Source organism: Xenopus laevis, chromosome 3S (assembly GCF_017654675.1).
Source record: "Xenopus laevis strain J_2021 chromosome 3S, Xenopus_laevis_v10.1, whole genome shotgun sequence".
Classification (NCBI taxonomy): domain Eukaryota; kingdom Metazoa; phylum Chordata; class Amphibia; order Anura; family Pipidae; genus Xenopus; species Xenopus laevis.
Window position 1 is genome coordinate 20,338,992 of NC_054376.1, and position 20,624 is coordinate 20,359,615.

Below are 20,624 nucleotides of genomic sequence, written 5' to 3' on the forward strand. Positions count from 1 at the left end.
TAAGAACATAATACAAATAATCCCAGGTAAGTGAATCAAAAGCTTTATGAATGTCTAGTGCTAATAACATTGCTGGAGTACATGAGATATTAAGGGAGTATATTAGTTGATTTAAGCGTCTGACATTTTCACCTCCTTCTCGGTTTGGGACGAACCCGACTTGATCTTGGTGAATTAACGTAGCTAGGAACGAATTTAGTCAAGTCGAAAGAACCTTCCCAAATATTTTAATATCATTATTAAGTATAGAGATTGGCCTATAATTTCCACATTCTAAGGGATTTTTATTTGGTTTTGGTATTAGAGCAACTTGCGCTAGTATGGAATCAGCGTGCATCTTACCACCTTGCCTCAATGCATTAAACATTAAATTAAGGTAAGGGGAAAGTAAAGGTGCAACTGTTTCTTCCACAGTTATGGGATTATCCATTAACTGTTTTTGTTCATTAGTTAAGGTTGGGAGTTGAAGTTTGACAAATATGCTATCTGCTTGAGATTCGTTAAATTTAGCAGGTGTTTGATATATTTTAGCATAAAAGTCGCTAAATTCAGTCAAAATTTTTATTGGGTTACCAGTTATATTGCCAGTCTTAGTACGGATTTTATGCAATGGGGTAATTGGGCTTGATACAGAACGTAATGTTCGAGCTAGGGGGGTATCTGGTTTACCTTTACCATATCGTAAAGGTAAACCATATTTTTTCCTTTTTTGTTTTCTGCGGGTTGCCATTATACTAATAAGTTCACCTCTTAAAACAGATTTATGTGCTTCCCATAGTGTTATAGGAGAATGTACTGTTCCCTGATTAAGATCAAAGTATTGTTTATCATTTCTCCAATTTTGGTACTTATTTGTGAAACAGATAAAGTATCATTTAACCATCATCTACACTGAAGGGGTTTGCAAATTAAAGAGTTCAACTCAATCATTACCATTGCATGGTCTGACCAAGAGATCGGTGTTATTTTAGCATCGTGTAAGTTCGGCAATAATATTTGCGATAGGAAAACATGGTCTATTCTAGAGTAAACCTTATGCGGGTTAGAGAAAAAAGTGTAGTCCTTCGTTGAAGACCATTTTTCTCTCCATGCATCAATTACCAGTAGTGATTGTAAAAGAGACAAAATGCGTTTGGCTCCTGCAGTGTCCATAGGGGAGGTAGAAATATCTTTAAACGTTTTGTCTAATTTCACATTAAAACAGATATTCGAATCACCCGCCATAAATTCAAAGCGCCAATTTGGTTGGCTTGGGTAAGTTGTACTAACTGTTCAAAAAAAAGTTCTTGTCCTGTGTTTGGAGCATAATAGTTAAGCAATGTTATTGTGACATCTTGAAGCTCACCCACCAACAGTAAAAATCTACCATTCGGGTCTTTTTTAACAATTTGTGGCTTAAATTGTAATCCTTTGCGAAAACAGATCATCACACCATTAGTTTTAGTGGGACCAGACGCCATATAGTATAAAGGAAAATAAGAGGACAAATAGGCAGGAAAGGAATCTGTAGAAAAATGAGTCTCCTGCAAAAATTAAATCTCTAAGTGGGCCGATCTATAATAACGAAATGCTTTGGTTCTTTTATGGGGAGAGTTGAAACCTTGTAAATTATGAGTAATGAGTTTTAGATCTGCCATTGAAAAATACATATACATAAACTAAGAGAACCTAAGATGTTTACTTTACCAGTATTAGGAGACTTATGTGGTTGGAAATGGAGAGGGTGTGAAATTAAAAAAAAAAAAAAAAAATAACCAGAAACTTGAGATAACCATCACAAAATGTAAAAGAAAAAAAATTTGAGATCACTTGTATCTCATCTGTCACGTCCATGTGACAGAACATAGATAAATCCTGCAGTGTGTGGGATAGCAGGTGGGCTCTATGGAGCCTTCGGTAGAACACAATCTGTAAATGGTATTATACTATAACAATGAACATAGCAATAAACAATACTGAACCTGTTCCTAAAAGAAAGGCAATAGGTAATCATGCAAGTAATGAGGTCATATTGCAAAATCAAATATACATAGGTAATGCCCAAATTTCAACCTTTGTCACGTTGTGGAGAGGAATTACGCTGTTGAGGGTTAAGATGGAGATGTTGCAAAAGTTCAGTTGCTTCATCCAAAGATGCTGTGGAATATTGTTTTCCTTGAAATGTGAAGTGTAAACGAAAAGCCCATCTATATCTAATATTGTTGGCCTGCAAAATTGTAGTAACAGGCTTTTGGCAATAGTGGCAGGCGCAATGTCCGTGAAAAGTTGGAGAACATGACCATCATGATCTAAGAGAGTAGCTTGTCTGGCCGCGTGCATTAAAGTTTCCTTAGATGAATAGTAGTGTAGTTTGAGAATAATATCCCTAGGGTTTCCTTCCTGTGGTGGCCTTCCCAAAGCACGGGGGATTCTGTCGAATTCCAATTGAGCAGATGTAAGCTGTGGGGCTAATTTAGAAAAAAGGGAGAATTGTTTCATACTTACCGTAATTCTCCTTTCCTGGTCACTCTCCATATCAGCAATACACCAGGAGGCCCCTCCCATTCCTGTCCCTAGCTCAGATAGTCCCTCCCTCTCTAGACTTTAAAAGGCACCCCAAACACTCACCTCCTTGTCTAATACCAAGTTTACACTTCTAGGGTGGGAAATGCTGATATGGAGAGTGACCAGGAAAGGAGAATTACGGTAAGTATGAAACAATTCTCCCTTTTCCTGGTCACTCCATATCAGCAATACACCTGGATTTACCAAGCCATAACTTAAGAAGGGTGGGAAGAACCAAAACTCCAACTCCAATACTGCAAAAAAGATATTTTATTTTAGGAGACAAATGCAAGCTGAGTTCCTGCTGCAAAGGCATGATTGCTAGATACCGAGACATCCAGTGAGTAATGCCTAATGAAGGTCTTTGCTGAAGACCAAGAGGCCACCTCGCAAATCTGTGAAGTTGGAACTTCCGCCAATGCTGCCCAGGATGCAGCAATCGCCCTAGACGAATGAGCCTTTAAACCTTCCGGAGCTAGCTTGCCTTGAGACTCATATGCTTTTGATATACAGAGACATATCCATCTACTGATCATTGTCGTAGAAGCAGCCTGTCCTCTGTGACAACCTGCCGGAATTATGAACAACCTGTCGGAAATCGTTATTTCCAAATAACGAACCAGACATCGGACTGGATCAATCTTAAGCATCTCTTCCAACTCTGTCTCCTCTGATCTGAATTTGGGGAGAATGACTTCTTTCTTTAAATGAAAAGATGACACCACTTTTGGTAGAAAGGCTTTATCTGGTTTTAGAATAACTCTGTCATGTAAGAAAAGAATATGTCCTGGACTACAGGAGAGCGCCTGTAATTCCCCCACTCTGGATGCGGAAGCTATCGCCACCAGAAAAAGGGTCTTGAGAGTCAGACACCATGGTGATAAGGTTTCCAGTGGCTCAAAAGATTCCGAGGCTAAGGCCTTAAGGACTAAAGGAAGACTCCAGACTACTGGAGCAGCCTTCCGTGGTGGTCGTAATTTGAGGGCCGCCGTAAAAAATCTTTTAACCATAGGGTCCTCAGCCCATGCTCTATTTGATAGAGCTGATATCGCTGAAACATGGACCTTTGAGGTTCTATATTGAAGACCCTTCTCCAATCCTTCTTGCAAAAAACCCAGGACATGAGATATTGAAATCTCTACTGATTCCTCCTGTAACAGTTTCCATTCCATGAATCTCTCCCAAATTCTATAGTAAGTTGTAGATGTCGAAGGCTTTCTTGATCTTAAGAGCGTAGAGATCACACTCTCTGAAAATCCCAAGGACTCCAATCTCTTGCGCTCAGTCTCCAAGCCTGGAGAGATAAGGCTCCTTGGATCTGGATGTAAGATTGGTCCTTGACTTAACAGATCCTTCCTCCTGGGAAGGGGCCATGGTGGAGCCATTGCTAATTTTAACAAAAGCGGGTACCATGGCCTGCGTGGCCATCTTGGAGCTATCAAGATTACTTCTGCTCTCTCCTGAATAACCTTCTGAAGAGTCTGAAGAATTAGTGGAAACGGAGGGAAGACATACATTAGCTGAAAGTTCCAGCTCTGTAGAAGAGCATCTGTTGCCTTTGCCTTGGGACAGACTCTCCTGGAGAAGAAAGTCGGACACTGTGTGTTGTTGTTTGTTGCCATCAAATCTACTTCTGGAAGACCCCATCTCTCCCCCAGCATTTGAAATACTTCCTGATGTAATGCCCACTCGTGGACCGACAGGATATTCCGACTCAGGAAATCCGCTTTTTGATTCTGCACTCCTGGGAGATAAGCTGCTGTTAAGTGGGTTAGATTCTTCTCTGCCCATTCCACAATTGGTTGTATCTCGCATAGCAGAGATCGGCTCTTTGTTCCCCCCTGCCTTCTGACGTAGGACACTGCTGAGGTGTTGTCTATCAGCATCTTGACTGCCGAACCCTCTAGCACCTGGGCAAAAGAAAACAGGGCATTCCTTGCTGCCCTGATTCCAGTATGTTGGACGGTACTCCTATCTGCTGTGAGGACCATAGACCCTGGATCCAATCCTCTTCCAGATGTGCTCCCCAACCCAACGTGGAAGCATCTGAGACTAGAATCCTCCATTGGGGTTGGGTTAAGGGAAGGCCCGTACAGAGATTCTCTATTGACATCCACCATCTGAGAGATTGTTTGAATGCTTGAGACATCCGAATCTGCTGATTCCAATCTCCCCTTGCTTTGTCCCAATGATCCAGAAAGAATCACTGAGCTGGTCTCATGTGCCACCTGGCCCATTTCGTGACAGGGATGGTCGCCGCCATGGAGCCTATCAGAGACATTAATTCCTTGGCTGAGGCATGATTCCGTTCTATTATGCCTGCTGATGAACAAGCTAAGTCTTGTGCTCTCTGAAGAGGAAGCGACACTCTTCCCTCTCTGGTGTTGAACATTGCTCCTAGGTACTGCAATGTCTGTGAAGGAAGAAGCTGGCTCTTTTCCCAGTTTATTAACCAGCCATGGGCCTGTAGACACTCCAAGACTCATTCCCGATGAAGAATAAGAGTTTCCTTGTTCCTTGCTGACATCAGAATATCGTCTAAATAATGCCATATGGATATCGCTATCAGCGTTACCAAAACCTTGGAAAAAACCCTTGGAGCAGTTGAAAGGCCGAAGGGTAGACACCGGAACTGGATGTGCCTTCCTGCCAGTGCAAAGCGCAGAAAACGCTGATGGGCTTGCATGACTGGAATATGAAGATAGGCATCTTGAAGATCTATAGACAGAAGCCAATCCTCCGGTAAGACTGCCTGAATGATGGAGAAGATAGACTCCATTTTGAATTTCTGATACTTCAGATATTTGTTGACTTCCTGAAGATTCAGAATCGGTCTCCAACCCCCTGAACTCTTCTTTGCCAGGAACAAGATAGAATAAATGCCTCTCCTTAGTTCCCTTTCTGGGACTGGAATTACTGCTCTGACTTCTAACAACCACTGAACGTTCTGATCCAAGGCCTCTCTTTTGGCCTTTGAGGCCGGGTAAGGTGATACAAGGAATCTGTCCCTCCCTGGGACAGAAGAAAATTCCAGGCGATATCCCCTTCTCAAGATATCCAGAACCCACTGGTCTGAGATGGTATTTTGCCAGACCTGATTGAACTCCCCTAGCCTCGCTCCTACCCTTACTTCCTCCAACGGATAGTCAGGAAGATTTCTTAGGATGTTGAGTCGGCCTGGACTTAAATCTCCTAGGAAAGGTATACTGGCCCCGCTTCCAAGCAAAGGGCTTGAATGTCTCCCTATTCCCTCTAAAGGAATGGTGGGAGGAACCTGCCACCGACGCCCCGCGAGGGCCACTGAACCTGAAAGGATGAAAATTTGATTTCTTTTTCTCCTGTGGCAAAAACTGGCTCTTTCCTCCTGAAGCTTTCGTTATGACCTCATCCAGTTTCACTCCAAAAAGACGAGAACCCTCAAAAGGAAGAGTACACAAACTCATCTTAGATGAGGTATCCGCAGACCATGACCTGAGCCATAGTGCTCGTCTTGCTGCCACTGAAATAGCCATCGAGCGGGCAGACAGTCTCGTCAAATCTACCGCTCCTTCTGAAATAAAACCTGCAGCAATTTTCAACTCTGCTAGACTTGCTGAAATTTCTTTAATGTCTGCCTTGTCATTCACAGCTTTGTCAATGGATTCAATCCAACAAGACATGGCTTTGGCTACAGACACTAAGGCAACAGCTGGCTTACATGCTGCTCCTGCCACTATAAAGGCTTTTCTGAGATCCGATTCCACTCTTCTGTCCATCGGATCTTTTAAGGCAGAACAATCGTCAATCGGCAGAGTAGTTTTCTTGGCCAAGTGAATAACTGCAGGGTCTACTGAAGGAGGAATGGACCAATCCCTTACTTCTGACTCCTTGAATGGATACAGTTTGGCAAATCTGGTACCTGGCGAAACAAAAGAGACATTTTTTGCTGCCTTTTGCCATTCTGCCTTAATTAAATCTGCCACTTCCCCAAACAATGGAAACGTCTGTCGATTCTTGGAAGGAGTAGGCAACACCTTGGGGGTCTTAGTTGATTCCGCTTCCTCTTCTACTCCTAAAGTAAGCTTCAAGGCTTTAATCAGGGGAGAGACTAATGCAAAATCAAAAGATTCATGGGCCAACTCAGATTCCTCTTCTGAATCTGTAAAGATAATTGCATTGGCATGCGACAATCCTTCCTCTTCCGATGAGTCCTCATTATCTCTCCAAGTTTCTTGAACTGACCCCTGCCCTTCCTCTGAGGTCTCTCGATCCCCTCCTGTGGGCTCAGAGGCTGACCTGCAGAGATCCTTCCAGCAGGTGTCACAAAATGTTTTGCCCAATAGGGGTGGTTTGAAGCATCCCACACATTCAGAAATACCTTAGTCTTGCGTTTTCTACTACGAGAATCCTCAGGCAAGCTAAGACCAAGAAGAGAAGAGAGAGAGAGAGAGAAGATAAGAAAAAGGCTTACTAAAACAATACACAATTTAAGGAGGGACTTACCTAGCTTGAAAGGCAGAGGCACTTGAGGCTGAATGATCCATCACAATAGTTCCAACTAACACCTCTAAAAAAAACAACATAAAATAATCTACTGAAAAAACCCCTTAACAAGAAAATCTGACACTTCCCTAACAATGGAGAAAAACAACACTCACCCGAGACAGGTAGTGGCTTACCTGAAGCACAGGCAATCGATTCCTAGCAGCAGCAGTGAAGAATAACCAGTGTAGAGAAGACCAGCACGTCCCTTATAACCACTGGGGGAGCTAACCCCTCCCCCAAGATGGTCGCTACTGCTGCAGGCTACCTGAACGCGCCGCCATCTTGGAGGAGGCAGAAAACCAAAACGGCCTATGATGCCCCTATACTGGCGTGTCGGGCAATCGATTTCTGGCTCCCTTCTCTGGCTACCGCCACCGTTGGCGAATAGCACAGAGACGCTAACGAAGAGGAAGACTTCCTCTCCGCTTCCTATGTCTTTCCCCCCGCAAACGTCTGCCACTTCCTCCGTGCGCCCCCTGCAGCCGTACTGACGTCATTCCAGTGCGCGCCTGATGGAAGACACGATCTCCTGGGTCTGGCGCTCGCTCTAACGCCAATGCTGCCCAGGATGCTGCAGATGAGAAAGGAACGGCTGGGGGAAAGAGATCGCAAGACCCTTATAGAAGGTAAGAGCTGAGGAGGTAAAAAGCCCTCGGGTAACTCAATACTCCTATGGGACCTGTTTCTAGCTGCCTTTCCTCGCAATGAGACAAGCCCCCAGGCAGTACGATGTCAGCTCAGGTCACTAAGACTGCTGAAAGGGCAATAACAGTGGCATAGGGCAGAAACATACTGAGAGCTATAGACATCCAAGTCCTCAGGCACCCTGAGACACAGCCCTAGGATCACCTGTGACAGGGGCAACTTTTACAGCCACCCACCTGGCACGCCTCTGGGGATATATAGAAGGTGACTACATAGTTCACTATTAGTCAGACCTTCCTCCAACTTTCCCTCTCCAGACCCTCACCAGGAACGGAGGAAGGGACCCCCCTCTAGCCTTAGTGTTCCTCTGAAGGTTTACCACCGATAGAAGGAACTCAAACCAGCCCTCCTGCTATAGACAGAGACAGAAAAGAAAAAGACAAGGAGGTGAGTGTCTGGGGTGCCTTTTAAAGTCTAGAGAGGGAGGGACTATCTGAGCTAGGGGCAGGAATGGGAGGGGCCTCCTGGTGTATTGCTGATATGGAGTGACCAGGAAAAAGCAGCTATTTCGGAGTCCAGATTTTTATATGTTTCGGGGAGACCACGAATCCTGATATTACCTCGACGTGATCGGTTCTCCATATCTTCAATTTTATCTTGTAATTCCTGCAGCTGGTAAAGTAAGGCATCAATATCAGTTTCGTGACCCTCCAATATTGAAGTAGCATCATCCATTCTGTGTTCAAGGGTGTCAGTCCTTTTGCCTATATCTCTGATTTCCTTTGATAGGGAAGCAGTGACAGCTCAGATCGTAACATGGTCTTAAAATCATTGGTCGTAGATTTATTCAGAGGTATATATAAAATAGAGCAGGAACAGGATTATGGAAAAACAGACAGTACACTGTAAGACATGGATATGGCTCCAGAGAATGCACCTTAATGAATTATCCTGTGGTCATCATAGTAGAGGTGCGTTTGCTTCCCACTCAGATTGTTTCTCAAAGGGTAACAGTAGTCAAGCAAGCATAAACATATATCCTTAGATAGCAGGATTAGTTTGGGGGGGAGGAGAAGAGAGTCCCAATGGCCTGGAGCACTGCGAGGTACTAAATAAGGGTGACGTCCAACAGCCACAAAAATTAAAATTGTTTTATCTCTTATATGAAGTGTGGATTGTAGGATATGATATCGCTGTACTTATTGAATCCAGTATACTGAGAGGGTAACAGTCATATATAAAATCCACTATTATAAAGCACAAAAGCGACTGGAATGGCGACTGTGTTTTCCGCCTGCAGAGTAGTCCAGCAACAATCCCCAGCTGCAATAAACATAAGTTTAGGACTTACTTCAATGTCCGTTGGCATAAGAGATACGGAATTACCTCCTGGTAGAGTTAGACGTTGGCGCGAGAAGCATAGGTGGATGGTTCGGGCTGTATCGCGTCTGAGGCACTGTAGGCCGCAATGATGTCTGAGCGTCCAGCTACCGGAGTGAGACAGTTTGGAACACCGAAAAGGTATCGGTAAGTGAGGAATTCCGTGTGGCGATAGTTCTGATGAGTTGTGCATATTTTCGTTGCTGTTTAGTTTAGTGGGAGATCTCCAAAACAGCGAGAACCACGCAGAGCTCACAGGAACACGTCTGCTCTCAAGCGTAGTCGGCTCGGCCCCCCCTGCATTTAGTTTCTAATTCGGCTTTGCATAGCTTATCTTTAATCAACTTACCTTTCCTATAACCGAACATTGGTGCTTGCTTACAGATGCTAGAAAGTGCTTTATCAGTACATAGGATTGGCCAATATTTTTTGATAATCGATTCAATCTCCCTACTTTGTTGGCCAAATTGGCTAACAAAGGGAATCCTCTCCTGTCGTACTTTACGTTCCTTTTCTTTCAATAAGACTTCTCTAGGTATCTCCCGGACCTCCTCTATCAGTTTTTCTAGTCCTTGTGGGTCATATCCCTTCTCCAAAAACCTATGTTTCAAGGTTCGGGTGGCTTGCTCATACCTTTCTTCCTTAGATGCTATCCTTCTTGCCCTCAATAGCTGGCCCTTTCGGGATCCCTCTAATGCATTTTGGATTATGAAAACTGCCTGTATGTAACAAATTATTTCAAATTTGTTATAATTTCCCCCTTTTCGATAGTCATTTCTATATGTAGAAAATGTAATTTCTTTTTGGCAATTTCAGTAGTAAATCTTATCGTGGGATGGCTCCTATATGCTTTCTCCACCATTTCTTGGAATATGTTAATGTCTCCCTGCCATATCACCAAAATATTGTCGACAAATCTCTGAAACAATAGAATATGTTGGCTATACTCATTTGCTAGGAGCATCTTTTTTTCCAGCATATTAACAAATAAATTTGCAAATGATGACGCGACCGCCGCCCCCATCGACGTCCCCTGCCATTGCCAAAAGAATTGGTCGTCAAATTTGAAATAACTTTTGGTCAATACTATTGTTAAGCAGTCTATTAGAAAATAGGAAATAAAGTTACCGTAGGGGGATGTCTGTCTCTAATAGCGCACTTTCTATGCAATCAATTCCCAATCAATGTGGAATGGCTGTAAATAAGCTTTTAATGTCAATGCTGCAGAAGAAGCATTCATCACTTAGACCTGTAATATTCTGCAGTTTACATAACAGGTCTGTGGTGTCTTTCAGGCATGTAGGTATTTGCTGCACTAGAGGTTGCAAATATGAATCCACAAACTTGGAAAGGGGTTCCAGTGCTGACCCTATTCCTGATACTATGGGCCGTCCAGGGGGATCGTGCAATCTTTTATGTATTTTTGGTACAGTATACAGGACCGGTATGAGCGGAAATTCTGTGCTTAAAAATTCTGTGGTCCCCTTATCAATTATGCCTTCATTCCATGCTTCGTGGATCATATTGTCAACCTCTTTTTTAATTTGTAGAGTGGGATCATTTCCTATTATTTTATAGTGTCCTGGAACTGCCAACTGTCTCTGTATTTTTCAACCTCAGGTCGCCACAAATCGGAAGATCATAGCCTTAGGCTATTGAACCTACAGAAAAAAGAAATCAGCATGTCGCAACATATATCAGCACTGGCACAATATGTGAGGGCAAAGCAAATCCCACGTGGACTAAGAGTGGATCTTAAGCCTAGGCTATGCAAGGACACCCTTATGGCACAACGCTGGGAAACCATCTGTAATAAATGCAGCCAGGACCTGATGGTGTTAACCATAGTGCGGACACAAGAGAAACTCACCGGTGTACGGCAAGAGGTCACAGAGGAGAAGGCGAGACTCACTGAGCGCTGCAGGCAAGGAAAGGCGGCGGCCATCTTGGAGCTGAGACGCTCAGCAAGTACCACGAGATAATACAAGCGTGGAAGCAGAGTAAGCTGGAGCGTGACGAGGAGGACTAAAGGCTGAACCGCGTATACACGTGGAAAGATGACGCAGGCAGCTCTCCCAAAGATATCCATCATGCTACAGGGGGACAGGGGAGTGGACTGCCAGGTACTGCACAGGAAAGCCACACGAACTATGGCACAGCTCCATTAAGTGAACACGGAAGCCAGGCAAGTGACTCAGAAACCAGCACCGCATCTTCAGCTTCAACTTTTTTAGGAGAGCGGATGCCAAGGGACAACAGCGATGGCAAAAGAAAAAACTCAAGAGAACCAATACCCAGAGAACAGTACTCGTATCGGAAACGCCAGCAGAGGAGGTAATAGACTTAACTGTTAACCTTTCCTCCCATGAACTAACTGCAGCCGAGAGTACTGTATTAAATAAAGGGTTAGGTTTTGTTCCAACTTATACCTGTGATCCTGTTAACTGTGAAGTGGACTTTTTGAAATTTACAAGGAACATTAAGCTAAAAATGCAATTTATTGATAAAAAAACAATGTCATAATGAAAGAAAGGTTACCTTAAGGAAACCCAGCAGTTATATGCCGGACATAGATAACCAGGCAATTAATATGTTTGAGAATGTCGTTCTTAAAGGGGACCCGTCACCCAAAAAAATTATTCAAAATCCTATTTTATCAGATTAGTCAAGCAAAATGAACTTTAATTACACTATATAAATTATTTGAATCTTGTTTCCCTCAGTCTGGGAATTCATAATTATAACAAACAGACAGCAGCCATTTTGTGGACACTGTTATTAAGACAAGTCTTGTAGAATCTCAGAATCTTGTTTGTGCACCAGAATGGGGGACCCGATGCCCATCCCCTTGTCCTGACCACACAGTTATATGGTAAAGAGAACTGGGGGAATGTGTGGGGAGCAGTGACATCTAAGAAGTGCTGAATTGAAAGTGAAAGTAATTGTCTGCCCCGCCTCTATGCCACGGGCATAGAGGCGGGGCAGACAATATTTGATTGACAGCTGAGATTTCTAAATGAGCTTACAACAGCTATGAATGCTTAAATAAAAAATAGAAATTGGATTTCATGTTTAATTTGAAAAGGACTTTTATTATACAGATTTTTGTGTCTGGGTGACAGGTCCACTTTAATGATGTAAAACATTTGTGGGGAAAAAAGGCGTTGAGGGCCATCACTAGGAATAACCTCACCCTTAGAGAAAGAACAGCCTTAAAATCTTTAGAGAACAATACCATTCTGGTGATAAAGAAGGCTGATAAGGGTGGTGCTATTGTAGTGATGGACAAAGCCAAATATGTAGACGAAATACAGAGACAGTTGGCAGTTCCAGGACACTATAAAATAATAGGAAATGATCCCACTCTACAAATTAAAAAAGAGGTTGACAATATGATCCAGGAAGCATGGAATGAAAGCATAATTGATAAGGGGACCACAGAATTTTTAAGCACAGAATTTCCATGCATACCGGTCCTGTATACTGTACCAAAAATACATAAAAGATTGCACGATCCCCCTGGACGGCCCATAGTATCAGGAATAGGGTCGGTACTGGAACCCCTTTCCAAGTTTGTGAATTCATATTTGCAACCTCTAGTGCAGCAAATACCTACATGCCTGAAAGACACCACAGACCTGTTATGTAAACTGCAGAATATTACAGGTCTAAGTGATGAATGCTTCCTCTGCAGCATTGACATTGAAAGCTTATTTACAGCCATTTCACAGCAAGAGGGAATTGATTGCATAGAAAGTGCGCTATTAGAGACAGACATCCCCCTACAGTTACTTTATTTCCTAATAGACTGCTTAACAATAGTATTGACCAAAAATTATTTCAAATTCGGCAACCAATTCTTTTGGCAATGGGTACGTTGATGGGGGCGGCGGTCGAGCCATCATTTGCAAATTTATTTGTTAATATGCTGGAAAAAAAGATGCTCCTAGCAAATGAGTATAGCCAACATATTCTATTGTATCAGAGATTTGTCGACGATATTTTGGTGATATGGCAGGGAGACATTAACATATTCCAAGAAATGGTGGAGAAAGCAAATAGGATCCATCCCACGATAAGATTTACTACAGAAATTGCCAAAAAGAAATTACATTTTCTACATATAGAAATGACTATCGAAAAGGGGGAAATTATAACAAATTTGAAATAATTTGTTACATACAGGCAGTTTTCATAATCCAAAATGCATTAGAGGGATCCCGAAGGGCCAGCTATTGAGGGCAAGAAGGATAGCATCTAAGGAAGAAGGGTATGAGCAAGCCGCCCGAACCTTGAAACATAGGTTTTTGGAGAAGGGATATGCCCCACAAGGACTAGAAAAACTGATAGAGGAGGTCCGGGAGATACCTAGAGAAGTCTTATTGAAAGAAAAGGAAAGTAAAGTACGACAGGAGAGGATTCCCTTTGTTAGCCAATTTGGCCAACAAAGTAGGGAGAGTGAATCAATTATCAAAAAATATTGGCCAATCCTATGTACTGATAAAGCACTTTCTAGCATCTGTAAGCAAGCACCAATGTTCTGTTATGGTAAAGGTAAGTTGATTAAAGATAAGCTATGCAAAGCCGAATTAGAAACTAAATGCAGGATGCAAACAATCTTTCATAGTACCCCCCAAGCTGGAACTTTCCCACGTCTATACTGCGTACGCTGCTTGTCCGTTATTAAAGGCAAGTACATCAGTCATCCCACTAAAGGATATAAAGTTAACATGAAGCATTACGCTACATGTAATACAAGTTCAGTGGTGTATTTATTGAAAGTGCGGAAAGGAAACATAAGAAACTTTGCCCCAAATACTAGTACAGACACAGTAGTGTCCCGACATTTTGCTGAATACCTCCATAATGTAGCACAACTGAGGTGGTTAGTTGTAGAAGTGGTAAAACAACAGACAAGAGGAGGTGATAGAAAAAAAGCACTTCTTCAGAGGGTAGCTATGTGGATAAAGAAATTGGATAGCATGCAGCCAGTAGAACTAAATCATCAATGGAGCGTGAAATGCTTCTTATAGTAAGTTAATTAAATATACTCTGCTTTTATTTCAATAAATTTTTATTGAATATAGCAAAAAAGTTGTACATAACATTATTACCACAGAAGCATCTCTAATACACATAGGAATACAGAGCATATCAAAGGTGACACAGAAAATCACAGTTGGTATTGAGATATTAACAATAGAACAACCACAATTAAATGTACCATAAAATACACAATAGTGAATATCCGTTAAAACAATAAGAAAATAAAATCAAATTAAAAAAAAAATATATATATAATGGAAAAAGGAAATGAAACCATTTCTACACTAACATCAAAATAAAACTCTTGTTACTATAAAGAAAAAAGAATGCTAGGAACACCAGGCCCAAATCTACAGTATACTCAATCCAGGGACTCCAGATCACTAAAAATTTCTGATGTGTGTCTAGTAGGATGCTAGTCATCTTCTCCTGCGACGTAATCCAGTCGACTAACTTTTACAGGGTCAAATGGGATGCACCTCTGTTTCCAGGCATGAGCTAGGGTCTTTTTGGCCGCAGACATAATAAAGGTAAACAGTCGGAATTGGGCATGGGTCAAACCCTCCGGCTTAACTCCTAATAACGCTAATGCAGGATCCCTGGGTAGGGAAACGTCAAAAATAGAATAAACCATATTAAACACTCTGATCCAAAATCTACGTGCCATAGGGCAAGACCACCAAGTATGATACATCGAGCCTATTCCACCGCAAGCTCTGAAGCAACCAGGGTCAGCTGAAGGAGAAAATTTTGCTATACGGGCTAGGACGAGATACCAGCGGAAAAGCACTTTTTAATTGGACTCCTGCAAAGACACATTATTGGATGATTTCCTAGCCGTAGTCCATGCTCGGTCCCAATCTTTAGGATCTAGATCACGGGAAAGATCCTTATGCCAAGCCAACATATACGGTAACATCAAAGGCTGCGGGGAATCAAAAAAGAAGTCATAAATATACGAAACCGCCTTGCGTAATATAGGGGAGCGAATGCACCAGGTTTCGAAGGCTGTTGATGGAACAGCCGTAGGCTCAACTCCAGACCATAGGGAATGAACAAAGTGAAGGATTTGTCGTAACCTAAACCGTTCACCCAAGGGGATAGAATATTTATCAATCAATTGGTGCAGGGAAAGAGGACCAGAGGGCGAACACAACTGACCCACCGTATATATATTGCGTTCGGTCCACCACACAAATTGAGTAATCTGAAGTCCCGGGTTAAATAGTGGATTCCTAAAGATGGGAGTTACACGCCTGAAGGGAGAACATAAATGTAGTTTCTTCTGGTGAGTATCCCAAAGTTTCAGAGTGTGTTGATAGCACCTACTAAGTATCTTGGGTCTTTTCCCCGGGGAACACCAAATTAAAGCAATGGGTGAATATGGTTGTGTAAAGGAGGCCTCAATAGAGACCCAGTGTGGACTATCGTCTGTAGAATGGAACGTTAAAATCTGTGCCAATTGGGCAGCTCTATAGTAAAAAGAGAGTTTAGGGAGCCCCAACCCTCCCCTGTTCTTAGGCTGAAACAAAGTCAGTTTACTAACTCTAGGGGATTTCCCAGCCCAAACAAACCTAACAATAGATGATTCAAACCTTTCTAGACTGCCGACAGGAATCGGAATAGGTAGCGTCCTAAATAGGTATAATAGCTTAGGGAGGAGGGTCATTTTAACAGAGTTAATACGACCTACCCAGGATATAGTATGAGAGCTCCATTTCTTCAAAAGGGCATCTAAAGACTTAAAGGAAAACTATACCTCCAAAATGAATACTTAAGCAACAGATTATATCAAATTGAATGACATATTAAAGAATCTTACCAAACTGGAATATATATTTACATAAATATTGCCCTTTTACATCTCTTGCCTTGAACCACCATTTCGTGACTCTATCTGTGCTGCCTCAGAGATCACCTGACCAGAAATACTACAACACTAACTGTAACAGGAAGTGAGGAAGCAAAAGGCAGAACTCTGTCTGCTAATTGGCTCATGTGACCTTACATGTGGTTTGTATGTGTGCACAGTGAATCTTACGATCTCAGGGGGCGGCCCTTATTTTTTAAAATGGCAATTTTCTATTTATGATTACCCAATGGCACATACTACTAAAAAAGTATATTATTATGATTAGGTTCATTTACATGAAGCAGGGTTTTACACATGAGCTGTTTTACTCAGTATCTTTTAATAGAGACCTACATTGTTTGGGGGGTATAGTTTTCCTTTAAACATTGGCGGATAATTATACTTGTAAAGATTGTCAAAAGACCTGGCCAATTTAATCCCTAAAAGGGAAATATAGTGAGGTTGCCAGGCAAATTCAAAATTAAGCTTAAGTAATTTTTCAACCTCATGTGAAAGATTGATATTAAGGGATTCATCTGCAGTCCCGAAATGGAACCAAATATATCTAAAAGTTTATATAAATTGGGAAGTGAAGTCATAGGTTTGGAAATTATAAGGGTCAGATTGTCGGCAAATAAACTAATTTTACGATGTTCCGTATCTACAGTAATGCCCGTGATGTTGGGATTGGAACGAATCGCAATTGCTAAAGGCTCTATTGCTAAATTAAAAAGGGTAGGAGACAAGGGGCAACCCTGACGAGTCCCTCTACAAATCGGAAAAGGTTTATATGTAAAGCCTAAGATATTAACCAAAGCGGACGGAAAGTTATATAGTGCCCGAACCCACGTGAGTAATTTAGATTTAAACCCCCATTTACCGAGAACATAATAAAGGTAGTCCCAGGATAGCGAATCGAAGGCCTTACGAATATCCAGTTTGAGGATCATAGACTTAACATCAGCTGCCTGGGCTCGCTGGATCAAAAGTATCAGACGCCTAGTAGCATCAGAAGCCTGGCGCCCAGGAACATACCCCACCTGGTCTTTATTGATAATATCGGGGAGAAAGGAAAGAATACGCCTGGCTATAATTTTACCTAAGATTTTAATATCCGTATTCAAAACCGAAATAGGCCTATAATTTTTGCAATCAAAGAGATCAGAATCAGGTTTAGGTATTGCTGAAATTTTCGCTTGTAGTGATTCTGGGTGAAGAGAACTGCCTTCCCTTAAGCCAGTGATCCCCAACCAGTAGCTCGTGAGCAACATGTTGCTCTCCAACCCCTTGGATGTTGCTCTCAGTGTCCTCAAAGCAGGAGCTTATTTTTGAATTCCAGGCTTGGAAGCAAGTTTTAATTGCATAAAAACTAAGTATAGTACCAAGTAGAGCCTTCTGTAGGCTGCCATTCCACATAGGTGCTACCAAATAGCCAAGCACAGCACTTATTTAGCACCCAAGGGACTTGTTCATGCTTGTGTTGCTCCTCAACTCTTTTTACAGTTGAATGTGGCTCATGGGTAAAAAAGGTTGGGGACCCCTGCCTTAAGCCATTAAGCATATGGGTCAAATAGGGGGTCAGTTCCTTAGAGAATTTTTTGTAAGGCCATCGAGACCAGGAGCAGTATTAGATTTCAGTAATTTAATGGCCGCAGAGACCTCTTCCGATGTTATAACATCATCTACATAAAGAGCCTGATCTGGGGTAAGTTTAGGTAGATCAAGATCCTTAAAAAAACTTTCAAATCTTTTATCCGAAGTAATAGGGGGTTTGGCATATAATTTCTGATAGAAAGACGCAAATGTTTCAGACATCTTTAAAGGGTTACCAGTTAATGAGCATTGGGAGGTACGGATTCTATGGATGGAAATGGGTTTATCTCTCTCATTGAGTTTACGAGCCAACATTCTACCCGGTTTGTCAAGAGAACTGAATAGTCTATGTCTGGCCCAACGTAAGGTTTTCTCTGCATTAGTGGTTAAAAGCAAATCTAGATCTCTTTGGGTACGTTGGAGCTGAGAAAGGTGGGGATCTGTAGGGAATCTTATATAAATATCAGATAATCTGTCTAATTCCTTAACCAAAATAGCAATGGCCTTTTGTCTGGTTCTTTTCCGCTGGGACCCAATCTGGATAAAGATCCTTCTCAGAACGGGTTTATGGGCTTCCCACAATAAAGTCTGCGAAGAGACCGAGGGAAGATTTTCCTTGAAATAATTATCAAGATCCCCCTTAATCCTGTGAACTATATCTGGATAGCTAAAGAGCAAATCATTAAGTCTCCAGAATCGAGACGGTGGACTCGTAGAAAGGTAGGATAGGGTGGCCAGGACCGGACAGTGATCAGACCAGCAGGTTTTAACTATTTTAGAGGTTTGGAGTGAAGCAACTAAAGCAGATGTGAGAAATATATGGTCAATTCTGGTAGATACCTTATGAGGGGCAGAATTGGCGGGTATCAGGATTCAGTTCCCTCCAAAATATACTCTGCTTTATCCCACAGATACAAGTGAATCCTGCCCTAACATTACAATAGGTAAGAAAATAAGCTTACTGTTGAATGATAATTGGTTACACAGAGGGCTGTGATTGATAGTGTTGCAAATAGGTGACTTGAATAGAAACATTGTATGCGAAAAAAGTATGCTACAAATGTGTCAAGCGAATACTCCAGTAGGCAAATTTCATTGCAGTACTAGGCTTTTATTGTATATATGTTTTTACTTAACCAGGTTGTTTTGAAGCCTACAACAGTGGTTGCCCAAACAGCACTTTATGGTGACCAATGGACAATAATTTATAAGAAGACACATGCACTATTGATCTTTTTGCACTTGGAGATGTTTTAATAATTGTTTTTAATAACTATTGTATACATACAGACTTGTTGGATATTTGAATATGATGTAACAATGCACTAATATAGTTGCACTAGAGCTTGGGGTGAATAATGGGTTAATTCCCTAATTAAAGTTGTTACTTTTACGCCCACCACTTACCCTCCCACCTATTTCCTATAAAGATTGTGTGTTAATCGTGACTAGTACACTTGACAAAGGGCATTTCTGCTCGAAACATGTAGTGTCAATAAAAGGATTTTTTGCAGCAAAGTTCTGCGTCAACCTGGTCTGTTCCACCAACTATACTCACATATGCCCACACTACGGCTGTCTAAAGGTAATGTTTACAGAACCAAAGCTAAACTCATCATTGGGGGGGTAGCTAGAAATTGGGATTTAACTGGACAATTGTAGTGCATACTAATGTGCGGGAACTCAAAATGCATATGTTGTACGGAGACTATTATAATGATTACAGAACCATGAATGTAGTAGCGTTTCAGGCTGATTTGTTGAATATTTCTGCAAAAACCCAAATAATCACTCCCTTCCCTTCCTGCTCCCTAAATTACCAGGCTATACAGGGGAGCCGGCAGCACTTAACTCTCTGTACTGTAGGACAGGAACCAATTAGCAGCTAGCAGGACCTGATAGAGAACTGAAGCCTGCCTATGTTTGTGTGAATGTAGGGCTGTGATTGGCTGACCCCGCCTACTGTGCTTCTGGCAGGGACCGTTAGGACATGCCAACTCCTCTTTTGAAACAGGGACAGGGACCAGTTATCGATAGGGAGCTCCAATAAAGGGGCTATTTTTAAAGATAATATTAAATTTTAGCACCATGTAAAAACAACACCATATTACTTATACTTGCCTACAAAATTAGGGTTTTTTCATTTATTCTATATGTCTCCTTTAATACATGAGGTGAGAAGGCAGTGACGTAAGTGCATAGACAATACCTGCAGCATGTATTCTAGCTGGTATATACACAGGCCAAGCTCAGCCATGCTGGGTTTGAAAAGCTCTCGCAGCCTGTACTCCTGCATCAGCCGAACAAATACACAGAAGGCTTCTTCCTCTGGCATCTGCAAAAGGAGAAGAGAAACAACAAAAAAGGCATCAGTAAGGAGCGGCTGCTAGTAAGAAAGATGCTCAAGACAAGGGAGCCAATTAAACACTCATGTAGGACAGAGCAGGGAGAGTAATGTGACTGGTACCTACACAACTAGATTCCGACCTGCATTAGAAGAAGTCCCACTATGAAAGCACTGCCCTGGCAGTATCCCACCTCCCGATCTACCAGCGAGTAGGCCTGTAGTAAAAGAAAAACATCAGGGTATATTTTATTCAACAGAACTCTCTTGACCTCCATTATCCAACTCTACGTACAGTAGCCCACACAAAATACATCTACAGAATAACAAAAATAATCATCACACTACATATGTAGAATAATGCTACCCTAGGTACTGAGCACCGTAAACTTTATATTATCTCCACTCAACTCTTTTTTTTTTTTTTACATCATAACCTTTATTGTATAAGTACACATGCCTTACAATTGTATATATCAGCATTTATACGTTGTACATTGGATACAGTGTCTTGTACATATGATGAATAATTCTAGATACAACTTGATGTTTTATGCATGGCAATTTACATCCATTAATCACGTTATGTAAAGCTGGATAAGACAAAAAGAATAAAAGAAAAAAAAACCTGAAAAAAAAGACATCCAACCAACTAAACCAACTAGAATGGAAATCTGTGTACTTATGTATCTCTCA

The 20,624-nt window shown here is 41.8% G+C and overlaps 1 pseudogene; it reads right to left on the minus strand.

Moving 5' to 3' along the window:
• Positions 1-20,624, minus strand: part of evi5l.S — a 166,513-nt pseudogene that overhangs the window by 104,244 nt on the left and 41,645 nt on the right.